Source organism: Gorilla gorilla, chromosome 12 (assembly GCF_029281585.2).
Source record: "Gorilla gorilla gorilla isolate KB3781 chromosome 12, NHGRI_mGorGor1-v2.1_pri, whole genome shotgun sequence".
Taxonomy (NCBI): domain Eukaryota; kingdom Metazoa; phylum Chordata; class Mammalia; order Primates; family Hominidae; genus Gorilla; species Gorilla gorilla.
In genome coordinates, this window is record NC_073236.2 from 91,172,395 (window position 1) to 91,192,815 (window position 20,421).

At 35.5% G+C, this 20,421-nt stretch overlaps 1 non-coding gene across 1 annotated transcript; it reads right to left on the reverse strand.

Moving 5' to 3' along the window:
- Positions 1–2,401: 2,401 nt before the first annotated feature.
- Positions 2,402–12,320, reverse strand: LOC101151865 (uncharacterized). The gene is made up of 3 exons (XR_010129807.1): positions 12,027–12,320; positions 10,325–10,414; positions 2,402–2,676 (listed from the first exon to the last, which is right to left on the reverse strand). It is a non-coding gene; the product is annotated as an uncharacterized protein (transcript).
- Between the last annotated feature and the right edge of the window lie 8,101 nt (positions 12,321–20,421).

Genomic DNA, 20,421 nt, shown 5'->3' on the forward strand with positions numbered 1-20,421 from the left:
GAATAATTTTCTCTTTTAAAATTAACTAGTGTCTCACCCTATCTTTACTCCACAGGTTAAAAATGTAGGTAGTGAAATCAATTTAGTGGGTCAACACCATCAATTTTTTTAATGAAACAAAACAGAATCAAATAGATGATGTCGGGAAGGCTATCATATGCTAAAGGCAGCATGATTTTCTGAAACTTTTGTTTCATTTGTGTTATGTGTGTTAGTAGACATGCAAATATATACTGAGTTGTTAAACTGTATTTCTTAGGGTAGATTCTGGCCAAAAAATGTTAAAGTCACTGTTCAGATGACTTCTCAAGAACTAGGATTTTTCCTAGCATTATCTGAGACCAATAAAAAGGTAACAGATCCAAAATAATTTGGTGATCTCTTAATTCTCTCTGTAGTCACCAGTGAAACTATGTAATTGGTTTATGTTAGCATGCAAGGAAAATTATTACTATTGTTTTGTGATAAGCGTACATTTAAATTGATTTTTTGCATTTTTAAAAGATGAGGGGCATGAGGGCAAGCAGAGACACAAATGGAACAACCATGACTAATTCTTTAATGATAAAGTATACTACACAAACAAAGAGGCCCAATATCATAACAGTATTTGTAATATACCATTTAAAAAATCACTAAAGTAAAATGAGATTTTAAAGTTCACAATGAAAAAGAGGAAAAGAATTTTAGAAACAAATATTATTGCCTCCCCCAGGCACTTGAACCAACACATTAATTCCCAGTTCCCAGGTGTGTACACCTTATCAATAAATTCAGCCCTTAATTTGCAATAAAATTTGCCTGGGGAAAATACAGAATGACTGGGAGGGCCTGAAAGAAAACAGGAAGAAGAAAGTACACTCCTCAGCCCTGGAGTGGGTACATTTCAGACAGATGCAAAGGGCTCTCTTTTTGCTTTCCATGTAGAGAATACAGACATTTCATGGAAGGCAACACCCTTGAAAAGAACCCACAGCTCCTGGGAGTTCTCAAGATCCAGAGAAGGATCTAGAATAGCACTGGTAATAAGGAAAAGGTCAATCACTCTAAGGATGAAGAGGGCCTAGTGGGAGAATACAGTTAGGGGACCAGCCCACTCACTAGTACTAAATGAATCCTCATGCAGCTGCCTACTTTAGGCTGGAGACAATACCCCATCCACATTGCCCAGGACCCAGAGGAGATCCATCCAGATTTCAAGAAGATATACCAATAGCTGAGCCTCCTGGGTAGGACAGAAAAGTGTTGGAAAAAAATTAAACTCCCCAGTAGGGTTGCTTTCCAAAAAGATATGGGGAATTTGCCCTGTAACCAGTCAGATCCAGGCATCGAATCCTTAAGGAGCTTTAATAGGCCATAACCTACTCATCCCTGCACTGCTCTTTTTATGACAGTTACTGTCCTTAAAAACACCATTCAGGGATAAAAACAGAGCTCCTAGACTTACAGACCATATGTGCCCCACCTGCTAAGAGCAGCAGAGTGATGGGGAAAATATTTCTTTAAGAGAAGTGAATCTACTAAGGAAAAGAGTATTATAGAATAACTTATCGGAATATTAATTTGCTTTGGTTTTTACTGCCACAGGAAAATGAGGGCTATTTATCTGATGTTTTGTTTTCTCTCTGTGATTTCAAGACTGTTATCCAGTCCTCCGTATCTCAAATGAGACTGCCAAAGCAGAAGTTGCTGAAGAGAACATCTCTTCTTGACTTTTGTTTCAGAAAGCCTAAAATCAATGAAGGAGATCCCTGTTAAGAAAAAAGAGAGTGAGGTACTGCCTTTGAAGGGGAAAGGGTTTGCAAAGGGGTCTTCCGCTGCACGAAAAACAGAAAAAGTAGGGAGAGAGAAAAAAAACGCACCATGATTAGGAAAAATACAGAAATATGAAATTTCAAGAAGTAGAACAGGAACCTAACCCACTTCCTCACAATTCCCCAGAAATATAAAGAAGAATGACCTAGCCAAATGATAAGTCCAGAGAGGCTGATCCTTAGCTACAGGGATCCTAGCCTCAGCAAAGATTTTCATGTTCAAATAATAGTATAGGCGCCTGCCTCCAGGGGACTATCTGGGCTTAAACAGTCAACATACTTCCAGTGATCAGTACAGAATTAAAACCCAAAGACGCCTTCTTGAATATCCCACTACTTAAAAGACTCCCAAGGACGTTCTATAACATGGTTTGGTGAGAGGTGGGAGGAATGCTGATCCCAATCTAATAACTGATACTGACTTTACCATGAAGGGGAACTGAAGTGTGATTTAAATTTTACTTCAAGAAAAAAGAAATGTGATACTTCTTCATGTTCCATTATCCTGATGCATCTATGCTTTGTAATGGTATAGAATGAGAGTTTTAAAAAACCCTGTTAAGACATAAAACAAAATACATACAAAATTGTGTAATTGTATCTGCATCTGAATTATAATTTTATTAAATTCCATACAGTGAACTAAAAATTTGAACAGCTCTGTGCTGGACTATATTCAAAATAAAAATGAATTCACAATATGCAATATAGTCCAACTGATGTTCACAAAATAGATGTACTGAGCTCACATGGTTTACCACTCTGCATCACCAATGGCTTTTGCAAATACATAGTCTCTCCCTCCAAAACACATAACACCATCTTTCAAATAGAATTTCCATTTGTTCTTGCTTCGATGAATCTGGAGGGAGAAAAGTGGTTTACATTAATTAATTTTACAAGTTAAAGGATCACCTGCATTTCTTTGCTACAGTAAATGGGATTATTCTCACCCTAAATGTGAGTGCCTTAAAACTAAAACCTCCTCAAGATAGTTTGTTTATTCCATAAACATTTGAGTTCCTATGTGTTAGACACTGTTTTAGGCACTGGAAATATATTAGTTTAAGATACATATACTTCTATACTGTATATATTATATATAAAAACACACATCCTGCATATGTAAAACCAAAAAAAAAATCCCTGCCTTTTAAGAGTTTACATTTTAATAGGGAAGGACAGAAACCTAATACATAAGTAAATTATGTAGAATTTTAAGCTGTCATTTGAGGTGACAGTTGAGCAAAAACTTGAAGAAGGTAAGGAATAAAGCAAGGCAGATATTGACTCAGGAGCATTCCGGATAAAAGGAATAGAAGTGAACAGTCCTAAAGAGGGGCATGCCTGGATTGTTCAAGAACAGCAAAGAGTCCAGTATGTCTGCAAAGGAATAAACAGGGAAGATGTAGCCAATATTATCAGAAATGAAAAAGTGATACTTCATCATGAGGAAGAAAGTCGCAATAAAGCACTGAACAAGGTCAGAATATACAGCTTATAATCTGTAAGACTCTGCTGGCTGTTTTCTAGATTCCATAAATCAGCCTAGACACAGACACAATAAAAAATAAGAAATTTTAATACTTCAAGAGGTAACAAGCCATAAAATCATTGCTACCTCTAAGTAAACTGCAAGTGACTATTTAAAAGCCCTAGGAATATATGATCTGAGATCAAGAGTAAAATTTAAACCTAGTTGTTGACTACAAATAGTCAAATCCAGGAACAAAGGCTGTGACTGGTATTCAGATGCATTTTGTGAAGCATAAGAAAACACACAGGATAAACCCCTATTTTTGTGGGGGGGTTTTAAAGTCCTAATAAATTTTTTCTGAGTTTTATTCCCAAATTGTCTTGCACAGTCACTTGCACGTGTCTTAAAAATCTCTCGGGAATACAACGGTGACAACAAACATCCCAAACTCAGCACAGGTAATAAAATATAAGCAGAATTAGGAGAACAACAGAAGCAACAACTCATTGTGGTACCTTTATCTAGTGACTATATTTTTTCTAGATATACAACAATAGTTCAATGTTAGGAATGTATTAATATAAAAATCATATTACTTCAGTTACTGACAAATCATATAATCACCTCTAATTGTGTTGAAAAAGTATTTAATAAAACTATTGCATATTAGATTTTTTAAAACTCAAGAAAAAAATATTAAAGACTGTGTATTACACACACACACACACACACACACACCCATCTCAGAGTTTACAACTATGACACTTATACTGTCTTCCCCAAACCTCACAATCTTCCCCATCTCACTGGGAAATGACCACTTATTCTTCTAAGAGCTCAAGTCAAAAATCTTAGAGGTATTCTTTATGCTTGCTACTTACATCCCATATCCAGATCCATCAGTAAATGTTAGTTCTACCTACAAAACATATTCATATTCCAAAAACTTCTACCACTTCCACTACTGTTACTCTTATCTCAGCCATCATCTTCTCTTGCCCAGATCAATACAATAGCCTCATAACTAGTTCCTGTTTTTACCCTTGTTCCCTGACAACACCCACTTCAGTCTACTATAAACAGGATACCCAGAGTGTCTGCTAAAAACATAAATCAGATGTCATTTCTCTTGTCAAAACTCTCCAGTGACTTCCCATCCAAAAACTAAAGTCCTTACAATGGACTACAAGATCCTTCATTTTTCCTCACTTACTGCTCTGGCCTCTGCACTGTTCCCTGAACACACAGGCATACTCCTACCTCAGGACTTTTGTATTTCTTGTTCTTTCTGTCTAAAATGCTTACACTCTAATATCCTCACAGTTCATTCCCTTACTTCCTTCTGATCTTTACCCTATTACATTCTCAATAAGGCCCCCCTAGACACTCCATCTAAAATTGCAATCTATTCCTCCCCAGCATCATTAAAATAACAAATTTTATTAATTTAATGTGACCTCAATGAAAATACCAACAGGGTTTTATTTTGAACCAGACAAGTTGATTCTGGAGTTAATATGAAAAATGAACAAGAATATCCAGGAAAACTCTGCAAAAAAATTACTAAAGAATTACTAGCCTTACCAGATACCAAAAATCTTAATAATTAAATCAGAGTAGCATAGGCCTATGGACAGACAAACCAATGGAACAAAACAGAAAATCAATAAGTAGACCCAAATACATTTAGAAATGCAGTAGCAGATGATGAATCATTTCTTAACATTAGGGACAAAATAGATTTCTTAAAAAATGTTAGGAAGATTGAGTAGCCACCTGGAAAAAAAAAAAAAAAGTTGAAACCATATGTTACATTATACACCAAGACAAACACCAAATGAATCAAGACTTGAGTATATAGATATAGATATAGATATAGATATAGATATAGATATAGATATAGATGATATAGATATATAGATATATATGAAATACTTGAAGAAAACATGAGCTTCCCTTTAAAACTCTGAGGTAAGAAAGAACTTTTTATTCATGGCTCAAAATGCAGAAGACATAAAATTAAAGATTGACAGATCCAAAATCTACATATTAAAAAGAAAAAGCAATGAAAATAACTGAGTAAAAAGTACTTCTGTGTATAACAAAAAGCTCATTTTCTCCAAAATAATATTGAGCTCTTAGAGATCACTAAATATAAGACCAAATAATCCAATTTTTTAAAAAGACAAAGATTATAAACAAACAGTTCACAAAACGTAAATACAAAAGGCCCTTTAACATATGGAAAGTTAAAAATTCCAACAAGGTATCACTTTTCATCTTTCACAATGGCAAAATGCTCTTAGAGAGCATTTTGGGAACACCTAACCACGTACATTTGCCCTTTGACCCAGAATCCCATTTCTGGGGATTTCATAAATACATCTGCACACATTATGAAAATGTCTTATGTACATAGTAATTCAAATCAAAAGACTGAAAATTCACAAATATCCATCTGTAGAGGATTGGCTAAATGAATTTTAGTAATCCTACAATAGGATATTATACAGCCATTAAAATATCATCACAAAGAAAGCCTCCTTATATGGGAAGATCTGACAGATACGTTGTTTAAAGAAAAAAAGCAAGGTACAGAATATAGTGTTATTTATGCTATCTTTTGTATTTGTATTTGAATAAAGAAATTCGATGAAAACTAATATAACTACTTATCTGCATTCAAAACAGGAAAAGGAGCTACTAATAGAAAGCAAAAATGATGAAGGAATGTGAACCAGACTTTTCATTGTATACCTTTTTACAGTATTTTCATTTTTTAACCATGTGTATGCACTATCTATTCAAAGGAAATGTACATATATATAGACTATTATATAGAAATATATAGATATATACAAAGAGACTATATATACATATCTCTCTCTGTATATATAAAGAAACCATGCCACACACCTAGAAATTAATCATTGTATAGCATCTAAGGGATAAAGTCAGCTATAAGCAAGTCTGCTAAACTGTCAAACGAAGATATAGGATATTCAAATGGTTTCACATTCCACTATAAATAGGGTCCTATTTGCAGCACAGAACACCTCCATCTGTAGTAAAAGGTTTCATTTCACCATTAATTTTCGCTATAATATCTTTATTATTTAAATCTTTATATTAATTTTAGACATTCTCTAGGCCTCTGAAACAAAATATCTACACCATTTAACTAATTCTCACCCAGTATGTAAATCAGTGGCCTTCATTTAGCCCTTTTCCACTGTACATGTTTATATTTTCAAACTTTTCCCCCCAATTGTTAACCTCTAAATTTTAAAGATAAATTCCATCTGTTAATCAAATCCAAATAAAATATACTAAAGAAACCAAACAGTGCTTCTCAAAATTTAACGGCCATACAAATCATTTTGGAGTCTTGTTAAAATGTACATTCTTATTCAGTACTCTGGCGTGGGACTCAGGATTCTGCATTTGTAATACTTTCCCAGAGGAACTGATACTACCTGCCTTTAAAACAAGCTGAGTAAGTTAGCAGAGTGGCATAACAAAAGGGTGCTAAGCCCATAAAACACACTGAATTAGTAAAGCTCTAAAAGAGACTACTGAAAGTTCTTTCAATTCACTTGAGTTGGGTTACATTCAATACTATTTGAAACAAATCAACCAGTGACCAGCACTGGAAAGTTTTTCTTTCATAAAGATTCACTATAACAGTGTTCCTCACCCCACTTTGACCTTTAGATACATTCTTTTGGCTATCTTCTGACTACATCACTCCCCTTTTAAAATGTTTCAATGGTTCCCCAATGCCCTGCTTTCCATTAATTTTTTACCACTGTTCTTAAAATATTCACTAAGTAGAAGTGTTCTCAGATACTAGATTTGTTAGCAGTGTATATTTAATATCACCTCTATCTATTCCATAAGGTTATTATAAGAAACAAAAGATAATATATGATAAAACACCGAAAAAATATAAAGTACTACATAATTAATTACAAGGTATCTCCCACATTGTGGCAAACAAAGGATACCACATCCATAATGGTCTAGAAAATTCTGCATGAGACTTTATGGAATGTATATATAATTAAGTACCTTATAATGTTTTTTTATAGAAGACAATATGTTGTTTATAAGAAACTAAAACAAGTTTCAAACTAAGAACTGTTCCTTTTCTATCCCCTATTCCTTCTTATGTTTATATTTGTATTCAGCATCTAAATTGCTGTTTTCTATTTGTATAAAATGTTATAGTGGAGAAAGTGACCTTATTTTCAGAGAAAAAGATTTCTTTTTACAGCAATTCAAAACATTATTCTTTGTTTCCCCCCAAATACATTCAAATTGTGACTGGAAAAAAAAAAGGCTAAATATGTAAATATGCATTAGTTATCAGGGAAACACAAATCAAAACCGCAATGATATACCATTTCACACTCATTAGAATGGTTAGAATTAGAAAGTCGGATCATGGCCAGTGCTGGCCAGGATGTGGAGAAATTGAAACCCTCAAACACTGCTAATAAGAATGTAAAATAGTACAGCCACTTTGGAAAATAGTTTAGTAGTTCCTTAAGGTGTTACCACATGACCCAGGAATTCAACTCCTGAGTATATGCCAAGACAGATGAAAATACACGTCCACGCAAAAACTTGTACACAAATGTTCATAGAGGCATTATTCATAGCAGCAAAAAGGTATCTATGGGGTTCAGAACACATTACCCCATATGTGTTCTGGCATCCTGACATTTGAAAAAATGGCAGAAGCAGGAAAGTCTTTCTGACCTTGCCCTCACCCTTCTCCCCTGAACCAGGCCATAAAAGAATTTTCTGACCTTCCTTTAAAGTAAGTCATAAAACCTTTATTACAGAGGTCCCTACCCTATACGCAAAGGAAAATAAGTGTCCTTATCTCTGAAGACACAGAGACACAAAAATCGGAACAAACAGGCCTTACTAAGTTTCCTCCAGTTTATTGTCATTAGATCATATCCTTTTTTCCTCCTATCATACTTCGGTATGACTGTCCAGAAAAATAGTTTTCCCTGTTTCTTTGGGTCTTCATTTCTAAAGATTCCTGTGTCGGCTGGGCGCAGTGGCTCACACCTGTAATCCCAGCACTTCCGAGGCGGGTGGATCACGAGGTCAGATCCAGACCATCCTGGCTAATACGGTGAAACCCCATCTCTACTAAAAATACAAAAAATTATCCGGGCGTGGTGGCAGGCACCTGTAGTCCCAGCTACTTGGGAGGCTGAGGCAGGAAGATCCTTTGAACCCAGGAGGCGGAGCTTGCAGTGAGCCAAGATCGCGCCACTGCACTCCAGCCTGGGCGACAGAGCCAGACTCCAACTCAAAAAAAAAAAAAAAAAAAAGTTTCCCGTGTCAGTAAAATGTACCTTAAAATAAATTTGAATGATTTTCTCTTGTTAATCTGTCTTTTTTATAGGTGCCTCAACCAGGGAAATAGCAATGGGTAAGGAAAAGGTATTACTTTTTTCTCCCCTACAGTGGAAACAACCCAAATGTCCCTCAACAGACAAATGGAAAAAGAAAATGTGGTATATCCATTCAATAGACTATTATTCAGCAATTTTTTTAAAAAACAAAGATGTGATATATGTTACAACATGGATGACTCTTGAAAACACTGTGCTAAGTGAAAGAAGCCAGGAACAAAAGACCACATATTATATAATTTCTTTCATATGAAATTCCAGAATAGGAAAATCCATAGAAATAGAGAGTAGATCAGTGGTTTCTTAGGCCTACGGGCTTGGAGTAGGGAAAATGGGGAGAATACTGCACTAAGAAACAAAAAGTATGGGGTTCCTTTTTGAGGTGATAAAATGGTTCTAAAATTGACTGTGATAATTGTTATACATATCTATGAATATACTAAACAAACCATTGAATTGTATACTTTAAATAGGTGAATTGTATATTATGTTCATTATATCTCAAAGCCACTTTAAGAATATAAATATTCATGAATTAAGGACAAAAACTCCCATTTGACTACATAATCACAGCTGTAGTGTTTTTTAAAAAGCAGTATTATTTTTAGTTGCTAGAGTTAAACTGCTACTAACATAATCTCTAGGCTGGAAACCTGAGAGACACCTTCAACTAATGACCAAGTCCCACCGATTCTTCCATCATAACCTCTGACTTTTCCATGTTCTTACACTGCCATCCTCTGTCTGGGCTCTGGGCACTTCATGTCTGCCCTACCCACATTTACCATTTGCTTTTTCCAAATCAAACACATCTGGCTTTTAAACCCAATTACAATTTTCTCAATAAACTTCTCAGAAGGCTAGTGTCCCTCAGACCAAGTTCAGATTTTTCCTACTAGCATTCAGGATATTCTAATCTGCTTCCTATTCTGTCTCCCAACCAGCTTCACTTCCTAGTACTATACATCCAATAAGAGACACTTTGTTCAAGCCAGAGCTATCTCTTCAGTGTCCCTTGTACATACTACATCCATTCATTTCTCTGCTTTTTATTGGGCTATTCTATCTGATGCTTATTCTCCATATTTACCTGTATCCTACAAATCATTCAAGACCCATTTCAAAACCCCACATCACCCATGGATTTATGGGGAACTCCAACTACAAATGATTTCTTACATTTCCTAGCCACTTCTAGGGCTTACTATCTGTGCTGCATATCTTAGCATTTGATTTACCTGCCACTCATCTTAGCATTTGATTACATTCCACATATTTTAGCATTTGATTTACCTGTCACATATTTTAGCTGTTGATTTACCTACCATCTCATTGTATGTCTTTCTAGTTTTCCAAAAGAAACATCTTGTTTCAATAAGATCATTACTTCCTTAATGACTGTCACTTTTTCTGGTATCACTGAGATCACACAGCACAGTGCTAGACCCAAAATACACACTCAGAATTTCCAGAATTAAACTGCTGTTTTGATTAATTGTGAAGTGTAACTCTTCATCTTATTTCCCATCATTTTACATACCTTTCTACTATAAATGCAGTTAATAAACCCAAAGTCCAAAAGGTAAATACAGTACCTTATCATACTGACAGACAATTACATTATCCGTGTCAAACAGGTCTGGCACATCCTGTTCACTAACATCATCTCCAGAATTTAAAGGGTCCTAAAGATGAAAGATGACCACATTAAGGAATTTTATAATGCTTTAAATTGTTTAAAGATAAAGAGACATATAGAAATAAAGGAACTTGGCTCGGTGTGGTGGCTCATTCCTATAATCCCAGCACTACGGGAGGCCTAGGCAGGCAGATTGCTTGAGGCCAGAAGTTCAAGACTTACTTGGGCAACATGGTGAAATCCCATCTCTACTGAAAATACAAAAAATTAACTTGGCATGGTGGCACACACCTGTAATCCCAGCTACTTGGGAGAGTAAGGCAGGAGAATCATCTGAGCCCAGTAAGTTGAGGCTGCAGTGAGCTGTGATCGCACCACTGCACTCAAGCCTGAGCGACAGAGCGAGACTCCATCTCAAAAACCAAACCAAAACAAAACAAAGAAATAAAGGAACCTAGAGCAGCAGAATGTAATTGTACTAAAAGTCAAATAGTCTGGGTTTAAATCCCTGTTTGAGCCGGGTGCAGTGGTTCATGCTTGTAATCCCAGCACTTTGAAAGGCCAAGGCAGGAGAATCACTTGAGGCCAGGAGTTCGAGACCAGCTTGGCCAACATGGTGAAACCCCATCTCTACTAAAAATATAAATATTAGCTGGGCATGGTGGTGTGCCTGTAATCCTAGCTACTCAGGAGGCTAAGGCATAAGAATCGTTTGAACCCAGGAAGCAGAGGTTGCAGTGGGTCAAGATCACACCACTGCACTCCAGCCTGGGCAACAGAGCAAGACCCTGTCTCAAAAATAAATAAATAAATAAATCCCTGTTTGGCCATTTAATAATTACAAGACTGACCTTAGGCAAGTTACTAAAACTCTCCATATCTCAGTTTCCTCATATCTAAAATCAGGATAGCAGTAAGAACCATAGGACTTTGGGACTATTAAGATAAGGCATTTAAGACTTAATATGATGCCTGGCACATATATAAGGCTACCATAAATTACAGCTAATACTACTTACACACTTTTTAATAAGCACACTCTACCTGGATTTTATGACATTTACTAGAATTAGAGCAGATACTATATGTTTCTACCCAGGCTGCCTTCTTTAACAGCCACTCCCATTGCCTAGATCACCTACTACCTCTAGTTAAGACCAATACAGAAGCCCATTCCCAAATATTTATTATTGGTTTTAAATTACAGCTGAAGATTAAAAGTTTAAATCCAAGCATATAATAAGTCTTTTTTTTTTTTTTTAAAGAGTCTTGCTCTGTCGCCCAGGCTGGAATACAGTGGCGCTTCTTGGTTCACTACAACCTGTCTCCTGCAATGCTTTTGCCTCAGTCTCCTGAGTAGCTGGGTTTACAGGCATGCGCCACCATGCCCTGCTAATTTTTGTTTTATTAGTAAAGACAGGGTTTCACCATGTTGGCCCAAGCTGGCCTCGAACTCCAAACCTCAAATGATCCACCCGCCTCAGCCTCCTGAAGTGCTGGGATTACAGGCATGAGCCACCGTGCCCAGCCCCAAATAAGTCTTATTTCAAAAGAGTAAAGAAAAGATTAATCTTGCTATTCCTTTTGGTTCCAAAGCATAATAAAGTAGAAATGTTATAAATTAATAAAGGAAGTCTCAGCTCAAAAGTCATCCTCACCTCTTCTACAATGTTTACTTGAGAGTCTTCATTATCACTACTGTTTGTGGCTGAATCCTCATTTGAAATACTGTCAGCTTCTTCTTCAGGTACCTTCAGATCTCCCCCATCAATAATCCCTAGAAATTCATTCTCTTCTACATCTCTTGTACTTCCTATTTCTTCATTGGAAGATGTATCACCGCTTCCATCTACTTGAATTATTTCACCAATATCATCATCAGTAACCCGAATGCTTAAATCCACCTGAGAATTAGAATCCTAAAAAGAGAAAGAAATACAATAAAGTTCAAGTCAAATAAGGTATATAAAATATTGAATCCAAATTTAAAATTAACAAACATTCCACAAATGGTCAGTTCAAGCAAACTTCTCTCTTATGACATTAAAATCTAACTTTGAATTTTAGAATAAGCCTAGCATTTCTATGTAACATAGGAATAATTTTTTAAATTATAAATAAAGTAACCCACTTACAATCATAGGGAGACAGCAAATGAGTTTATTACTTTCAGGTAATATTTACCAGTTTTTATATATACCGTCTTAAATTTATATAGTACCTATTAGGATTTAACTATTTCATTTGACTTTAAACAGTAATTCAATGAAATAGAAAAGACAAATATTGTGCTTAATGGATAAATAAAAATGTAAAGGATTACACTAAGTGAAATAAGCCAAACACAGAAGGACAAATCTTACATGATTCCACTTACATGAGGCACCTAGAATAGGCAAATTCATAGAAACAGAAAGTAAAATCGAGGTTACTAGGGGATATGAAGGGGGGAATGAAAAGTTATTGTTTAATGAGTACAGAGTTTCTGTTTGAGAAGATGAAAAAGTACTGGAAATAGAGAGTGGGGATGGTTGTACAACATTGTGAATGTACTTAGTACCACTGAAATGTACACCTAAAAATGGGTAAAATGGCAAATTTTTATGTTATAGATAATTCAGCACAACAAAAGTAAAAAATATATAAAGGAAATTTAGTAATCACCTCTCGTCACGTAGATGGTTATTATTTTATCGTTACCTTCATCCAGCACAGTTAACAAATAAACCCCTCTGCTAAGTATTTTATAGGCATTTTCTAATTTATTTATTTATTTATTTATTTATTTATTTATTTATTTATTGAGACGGGGTCTCGCTCTGTCGCCCAGGCTGGAGTGCAGTGGCACGTTCTCGGCTCACTGCAAGCTCTGTCTCCCGGGTTCACAGCATTCTCCCGCCTCAGCCTCCCAAGTAGCTGGGACTACAGGCGCCCGCAACCACGCCCGGCTAATTTTATTTTTGTATTTTTAGTAGAGACAGGGTTCCACCGTGTTAGCCAGGATGACGTAGATCTGCTGACCTCGTGATCCGCCCGCCTCGGCCTCCCAAAGTGCTGAGATTACAGGCGTAAGCCACCGCGCTTCACTCTTCAGTGTAGGCTTCTATATTGGTCATACCATACTACCCACCCCAACCCATTAGTCTGTCATAGACAGGACAAAGATCAATAAAATGTCAAGCTCCTTAAGATCAGGGGCTGTTTTATGTGATTATATATGCTACAGAATCCATAGCAGTAGTTCTTAACCTCTTTGGAAAAGTAAGAGGCCCCTTGAAAACTTGGTGAAAGCTCCAGATGCTATAATGCTGGTTGTTTTGGAAATCCATACATAATGTTGACACACATATTACATAAGCAACAGGTTACATTAGCTTTAAGACTGGAATATAGAAATGTAGCCCAAGCAAATGGAAAGGATGACTTTCCATCCTTTACAATCAGAAATATAAAGGTTATACTAAGTGAAATAAGGCAAACACAGGACAAATCTTATATGATTCCACTTATATGAGGTACCTAGAACAAGCAAATTCATAAAAACAGACAGTAAAATCAAGGTTACCAAGGGCTATGAAGAGGGGAATGAAGAGTGATACAGCACCCAAAAAGCCTTCATCGTATCAGCCTGGAAAGTCTTGGGAATTTGCAGAGTCAAGAAGGCTCCTAACAGAAGCCAAGAAGTTTTACTAAGGTTTGAACAGATGCCCTTTATTCATATTTCTTCTGAGTTTGCAAGTCATGGGTAATGTTTAATACAATAATACACATCTCAATAACTTAAGATACAACTTTAATAAAATGCATATACTCAACTTATTTTTTGAGTGGACAACTGCCCTTCTAGGATTCAAACCCATATGAATATTACCAATAATGAACTCTCAAAAAAGTATACCCAACAAATAATCCTGTGTAGAAAAATTCAAATTGACTAAAATTATGTAAGTTTACATGTAATTAACTTTTACTACATTGGAAACAGATTTCCTTCACAGATGAAATATAAGGAATATCACATGTATGCAAAAATTAATGTCTATGTGCTCAAAAATGAAAATAAGTCCAAATTACATAAATAAGATAAACTTGTATTCTGTTACAAATAAATCAGAGAAATCTTAGAGGGCCCACTGCCCATAATGTAAAAGCTGAAAAGAATGCCACTACCACACTAACAATGAACAAAAGCTGGATAAATTACAAAATCACAACTTTTCTTGAAGCAGCCTGAAATCCAAGGAGGGACAGCCCTTACAGATGGGACATACAAACATATCTCTCTGTAAGAAGAGTAATGTCCATTCCCAACTATAAATACTATTTACTTCAGTCTCTCTTTATATATAAGATGTCTGACATTCAATCAAAAATAATGAGGCTGGGCATGGCCACTCATGCCTGTAATCCCAGCACTTTGGGACGCTGAAGCTGGCAGATTGCTTGAGCCCAGAAGTTCAGGACTACTCTGGGAAACATAGCAAGATCCCATCTCTACAAAAAATACAAAAAAAAAAAAAAATTAGCTGGGAGTGGTGGTGCATGCTGAAGAGGTGGAGGCAGGAAGATCACCTGAGCCCAGGGAGGTTGAGGCTGCAGTGAGCTGTGATTGCACCACTGCACTCCAGCCTAAGTGACAGAGTGAGACTCTTCTCAAAAATAATAATACAAACTAAAAGCAACAAAAACCAACCATCACACTGCAAAGCAATCAAAAGAACCAGACTCAGAGACAGTTAGAAATGTCAAACTATGATTGATACACCAAATAATTTAGGGAAAAAAGTGGAAAAAAATCCATGAACAAATAAAGAATTTCAGCACAGATAACAAGTTTGGGGAGTTAGGAAAATAAAGAAAAAAGAAAAACAAGAATTTTAGCACAAAATTCTAACAATAAAAACCACAATATCAGAGTAAAAATTTCATGTGAAGGGGTCATCAGTAGATGTGACACAGCAAAAAAGAATCAAAAGCATTCAGGAAAACAGAAAAAAGGAAGAACACAGACACACACACACACAAACACACACACACACACACACACACACACACACACCCCCTGACAAGTTGATTAATAACTATATTGAATATAAATGGCCTAAACATCTCATTTAAAAGATAGAGATTATCAGCTGGATTAAATTAGCAAGACCCAACCATATGCTGTCTATCTGGCAGGCCGAGGTGGGCAGATCACAAGGTCAGGAGTTCAAGACCAGTCTGGTCAATATGGTGAAACCCCATCTCTACTAAAAATGTTTTTTAAAAATTAGCTGGGCATGGTGGCACATGCCTGTAATCCCAGCTCTTCAGGAGGCTGAGGCAGGTGAAATGCTTGAACCTGGAAGGCAGAGGTTGCAGTGAGCTGAGATCGCACCACTGCACTCCAGCCTGGGCGACAGAGCGAGACACCATCTCAAAAAAAAAAGAAAGAAAGAAAGAAACTCACTTTAAATACAATGACACAGGTAGGTTAAAAGTAAATGAACAGAAAAAACACATACCATGCAAACACTAATCAAAATAAACCTGAAACTGCTATATTAATATCAGAAAATGTTAACTTCAGAACCAGAAATATTATCAGAGATAAATAAAAAACATTAAATATAATAAAGGGATCGATTGAAGATGACTATCCTAAATACTTATATACCTACAAACATAGCTTCAAAAATAAACTAAAAAGTAATAAAAATAAAAAATAGACAAATCTACAATTACAGGTGAAGACTTAAAATTCCTCTCTCAGTAGTCAATAGAAAAAGTGGACTGAAATTCAGTAAAGATATGGAAACCCTGGACAATGCAATCAACCAACTTAACCTAATTAATATATAGAGAATACCCCACCCAAAAATAGCCAAATAGCTTCAAGAGCACATATCATGTTTGCCAAGATAAACCATATTCTGAAACATAAAACAAACCCTAACAAATTTAAAATATATAAAGTATATTCTCTGACCACAAAAGAATTACACTAGAAACCAGTAACAGAAAGATATCTGGAAAATCCCCCAAATATTTAAAAATTAAACAACACAATTATAAATACCCAATGGTCAAAGACTAAATCATAAGATAAATTAGAAAATAATTTTAATTGAATGCAAATGAAAACATAATGTCCAAACTTTTGAGATGTACCCAAAGCAGTGCCTAGAGGGAAATTTACAGCATTAAATTATTATATCAGAAAATAAGTACGTCTCAAATCAATGGCATAATATCCCACCCTAAGAAACTAGAAAAAGAAGGCCAAAATAAGTCCAAAGTAAACAGGAGGAAGGAAATAATGAAAATTTTAAAAGGGAAAAAAAGTGAAATTAAAAACCAGAAAAAAAAAAAGAGAGAGAAATCAGTAAAGTCAAAAGTTCATTCTTTGAAATTATCAATAAAATTGAAAAACCTGGCCAGGCAGGGTGGCTCGCACCTGTAATCCCAGCACTTTAGGAGGCCAAGGCAGGCGGATCACTTGAGGCCAAGAGTTGGAGACCAGCCTGACTAACATGGTGAAACCCATTCTCTACTAAAAATACAAAAATTAGTCAGGTGCGGTGGCACACACCTGTAATCCTAGCTAGTCAGGAGGCTGAGGCATGAGAATCACGTGAACCCAGGAGGTGCTGGTTGCAGTGAGCCGAGATCATACCACCTGAACTCCAGCCTGAGCAACAGAGTGAACCTCTGTCTCAATAAATAAATAAATAAATAAATAAATAAATAAATAAATAAATAAATAGAAAAACCTCTAGCATGACAGACAGAGAGAGAAAGAGTGAGAGAGAGACAGACAGAAGACACAAGCAAACAGTATTAAGAATTAAAGAAGGGATGTTACATAGATCCTAGAGGCATTAAAATAATATATTATCAACTCTCAATAAATTTTACAACTTAAGTAAAATGGATAAATCCATTGCAAGAAATTACCAAAATTTACTCAAGAAGAAACAGATAACCTAAAGAGACGTATCAGTTAAAGAAATTTAATTCCATTAAAAACCTTCCCACAAGGAAAAATTCTAAATTCAGAAAGCTAAAAACTCTATCAGAAAACAGAAGAGATACAGATACATAGCAATTCATTCTATGAAACTAATATTACCCTAATACCCAGCACAAAATAACAAAACTACAGACCAGTACTCCTCATGAACATAGAAGCAAAAATCCACAACGAAATCTTAGCAAATTGAATCCAGCAATATATAAAATGAAAGCTGAACATTCAAAAATCAATCAGTGTATCTCACCATATCAAAACATGAAAGAAGGAAACCCATTTATTTCAGTAGAGGGGAAAATTGTTTAAACATCAACTCATGATTTAAAAAAAAAAACTACATTAAAGAAAACTTTTTCCATCTGATAAAGGATATCTACAAAAAAAAATTAAAACCACACAGCTAACATAGCACTTGATGAAAGATAGAATGCTTTCCCCTTAAAATCAGGAACAAGATTTCTGCTCTTGGCACTCTTATTTAATTTTGTACTGGAAGTCCTAGTCAGTGCAATAAGCCAAGAAAAAAAAAACACTCTGGGAAGAAATATTTTTTTTATTCATCAAAATAGACTATAGTCTACATAAAGCAACCCCAAATGGTCTACAAAACAACTACTAAAATTATTAAGTGGGTTTAACAAGGTCACAGGATATTAGGTCAATTTACAAAATTCAACTGCGTATCTATATAGTAGCAATAAACAATTAGAAATTGAAATTTAAAAACAATACCTTTAGACCAGGTGTAGTGGCTTATGCCTGTAATCTCAGCACTTTGGGAGGACAAGAGGATCGCTTGAGTTCAGGAGTTCAAGACCAACCTTATCTCTACTAAAAATTAGCCAGGTATGGTGGTGTGTGCCTACAGTCCCAGATACTCAGGAGGCTGAGGCAGGAGAATCACTTGAGCCTGAGAGATCAGGGCTGCAGTGAGCTATGACCTGCCACTGCACTCCAGCCTGAGCAACACAGCAAGACCCTGTCTCAAAATATAAAAATAAAAATAATTTTTAAAATGTTTATTATATAGCATTTTATGTTTTAAATTATTTTCATAAAACACATTTTTACATTAGAGATCTCAAAATGGGAAAATAACAGTGTTTTACACTTTAATACTTCTAGGGACATTGTTTTAGGACAAGTAAAATAAACATATTTGAAGGATGAAGTTTCAGTTTTGATTGATTGAGATTGATTCAGATTGATTGAGATAGGGTCTCATTCTGTTGCCCCGGCTTAAATGCAGTGGCCCAATCTCAGTTTACTGCAGCCTTGACCTCCTGGGCTCAAGCGATCCTCCCACCTCAGCCTCCCGAGAAGCTGGAACTGCAAGAGGGCACCACCGTGGTCAGCTAATTTTTTTGTATTTTTTGTATTGATGGGGTTTTGCAATGTTGCCTAGGCTGGTCTTGAACTCCTGAACTCAAGCAATCCTCCTTCCTCAGCCTCCCAAAGTACTGGGATTACAGGTATGAGCCACTGTTTCCAGCCACGTTTCAGTTTAGAATGCGTAATATTTTAATCCATCTACAAGGGAGACCTCTTTCCTAAATAAACCTCTCTCTTTTTTTCACTTTTACTGTAAGTTCAGGGGTATATGTACAGGTTTGTTATGTAGGTAAACTATGTGTCACGGGGGTTTAGTTTACATATAATTTCATCACCCAGGTAATAAGCATAGTACTCAACAGGTATTTTTTTTCTGATCCTCTCCCTCCTCCTACACTCCACCCTCAATTATTCCCGTGTTCATTGTTCCCCTCCTAGTATCCACGTGTTCTTGTTGTTTAGCTCCCACTTATAAGTGAGAACATGTGGTAGTTGGAAATAAATTTTAAAAATATATACCTTTAAAGCATCAAGAGAAAAGCAACGCATCTATGTACAAGGAATCCCCAGCAAGTGTTTTGGCAGATTCCTCAGCCGAAGTTTGAAGACCACAAGGCAGTGGGATGATATATTTAAAGTGTTCAAAAAAAAAAAAAAAAAAAGATCAACCAAGATTTCTGTATCTGGCAAAATTATCTTTCAACAATAAGGGAGGGAATTGCTTCCAGTCTCTCTCTGCCGCTGCAAAACCCAGCTAGAGTAGTTCCTATTGCCATGGATCCCCTTGAATAAACTCTGCCTTACCATCCTTTAAAAAATGAAAGATAAATTAAGACATTCCTAGATAAAAACCAAGGGAATTCATTATAATTAGATTTTCCCTACAAGAAATATTAAAAGGAGTCCTTTAAGTTAAAATGAATAGATGCTAGATAGTAACTTGAAGCTACACAAAATGTAAAATTATCTGGTAAAGTTAAATACATGGACAAATACATAAATCAGTGTTAACATAATTTTAGTTTATAATTGATTTTATTCTTCTACATCATTTAAAAGACAAAAGCATAAAAAACTATGTTAACGTGTAAATAAAATACAAAGAAGTAATCTTTAACAACAATAAGACAAAGTAGGGGAGGGCAAAGTTGTAAACGAGTAAACTTTTTGTATGTGATTGAATTTAAGTGACTATCTGATTAAAACAGGTTATTATAAGCCTAAAATATTATATGTAATACCCGTGGTAACCACAAAGAAAATATCTATAGAATGTACACAAAGGAAATCAGAAGGGAAACCAAAAATCAATTAAACACAAAGGAAGGTAATAAAGGAGGAAATCACAGAAAACCTCAATACATATAGAAAACAGCAAAATGGCAAGAGTTAGTTCTTTCCGATTAGTAATTACTTTAAACGCAAATGAATTAAACTCCCCAATCAAAAGACATAGTTTAGGAGAATGGATAAAAAACAAGATCCAACTATATGCTCTCTATAAGAGACTAAAGATCCAGGATATGAATAGGTTGGAAGGGAAAAGATGGAAAAATAAATTCCATGCAAATGATAACCAATAGAGCTGCAGTGGCTATGTTACCACCAGAAAAAAAATGGATTTTAGGTCAAAAACTGTTATTTAAAAAGGAAAAAATAATTTTTAATCACATAATGATAAAATAATCAATTTACCAAGACGATAT